The sequence below is a fragment of the Orycteropus afer genome, unplaced genomic scaffold, assembly GCF_000298275.1.
Source record: "Orycteropus afer afer isolate SDZICR_OR568_19922 unplaced genomic scaffold, OryAfe1.0 scaffold00208, whole genome shotgun sequence".
Classification (NCBI taxonomy): domain Eukaryota; kingdom Metazoa; phylum Chordata; class Mammalia; order Tubulidentata; family Orycteropodidae; genus Orycteropus; species Orycteropus afer.
The window spans coordinates 1,767,158-1,769,450 of NW_006921795.1; positions in this window are offsets into that span (position 1 = coordinate 1,767,158).

The window sequence follows — 2,293 nt, forward strand, 5'->3', positions numbered from 1 at the left end:
TCCTAAAAGCAGGTAGAAGTCTTAAATCTTTATTATCATCTTATTGGATGTTTAACGTAAAGATCTTACAGTGAAGTAAAGCATACATTTAAAAAGAAAAAGCCATCAAACCAGAACTGAACTCATAGACATCAACTTTGGTGAGAATTTCTTGGGTGAATATAGTAGACAGTAAAGTTACCAGGCTTAAGGCTATCTGAGGAAAGATGTTTCTGTTTGGGCTTGTACAGGGCTTGTTTCTACTTCTATCACCATTTCATAGGCGAGTGAAGGCTTTGCTGGGTTTTTCTCTCTCTTTAAAAAAATAAAATAAGCTTCTAGTTTGAATGAAATGCAATCAATTCAGCTTTTCTGATCATGGAACAGAGTTGTAGACTGTTGTAAAGATGTTTTTACCCTGTTACTTTAATCTGGTCTTGGTGACCTCAAGGCAGTCTTAATTCCATGTTTAATAAATATAAATATTTTCATTGGAATTATACCAATACTGAGGATTTTTATGTTGAAAATATTTTCAGAAGCAAACTCGTAAGCTATCTTAAGTTTCCTGATCAGTTTGTTATGCAATGCATTAAACTGTTTAAAACTTTTTCAGTTGTATTTTAATTTTGCACCTTTTTTCTTTACTAATACATGAATTTAAAATAACTAAAGATTTTTCTTTATTTTATTCTAAAAGTTTTATAGTTTTTTTTTCTGATCCTGAATTGTCATGTTATTTTACTTTTTTAATGCATTTTATTGAAATATAATTTATGTACAGTGAAATACACAAAACTAAAGTGACATGGATCAATGAATTTTTTTTTTTTTTCCTGCAGTGTTCCCTCCCCTCCCCTCCCACCCCTGGCAACCAACAAAGAAAGTTTCCCTCCATATATAAACCTTTCTTTGACCCTCCACAACAATGAACTAATACTATATTTTTCCTTCCGTGATTGACTTATTTCACTCAGCATAATGACCTCCAAGTTCATCCATATTATGCGGTGTTTTGTAGACTCTACATTATTTTTTAGTGCTGCACAGCATTCCAGTATGTGTATGCACCATAGTTTGGTCATCCACTCTTCCACTGATGGGCATGTAGGTTGTTTCCATCTTTTTGCTATTGTAAATAGTGCTGTGATGAATATGAGTGTCCATATCTCTGTTCCTGCCTGGTTCTCACCTCCCTAGGATATATACCTAGTAATGGGATTAATGGGTCAAATTGATATCTCCAATTCCAGCTTTCTAAGGAATTGCCATGTTGCTTTCCACAGTGGTTGTATCACTTCACAGTCCCACCAGCAGTGTGTGAGAGTCCCAATCTCTCCACATCCCCACCAGCATTTGATATTTTCTGTCTCGTTGAACTTTGCCATCAGTGCTGAGGTGACATGGTATCTCATTGTTTATTTGATTTGCAACTCTCTGATGGCCAATGATTGTGAGCATCTCTTCATGTATTAGCTGGTCACCTGAATATCTTTCTTGGTGAAGTGTCTATTGATGTCTTCTGCCCATTTTTCAATTGGATTGCTAATTCCTTTGGTGTTGAGACACTGGTGTTTTCTATAAATCTTAGACATAAGTCCCTTCCAGATATGTAATTATCAACAAGTATTAATTAGTTGCTGTCATTTTTGTTATGTTTTTCCGTGGTGTCGTTTTCTTTGTTCCATATAATTTCTATGCTGAGCTCATTTTGTTCATGAATCATGTTATCACTTCCTTTCCAGCTATTGTTTTAGTATTACTAAATATTTGTGCTGGTCCTCTTTTTTATTTTGATGTGAAGGTTTATCATTTTTCTTTGAGGTTACCCTGTGATTTATAGCTTTCTCCCCAAGTTTAGAACAGTCTATCCTATCTTGTAGTTGTCTTGAATTCCCCCACCATCTAGAAGTTCTGCAACAACACAGTTTTTTCCCTCTTTTTGGTTTGTAGTTGTTCTCATTTGTCAATTGATGTCTCTGGTTCCTTGTTTACAATCTTGTAGGCTTATTTACTTTGGATACTTCCATAGCTGGGTTAGTTTCTGGGTTATATCATCATCAGTGTTAATGGTCAGTTGTTGTTGGCTGTTGTTGCCTCTCTGTCCAAAGGGCTCCCTTTAGCATCTCTTGTTAAGGTTGTCTGTTTTTTTTTTCAAATTATCTTAATTTCTGCTATCTGGAAATATCCTAATTTCACCATCATATTTGATGGCAATTTTGCTGGGTACATAATTCTTGGTTGGAAATTTTTTCTCTTTTAGGATTTTATATATACCATCCCATTTTCTTCTCACCTGCATGGTTTCTGCTGA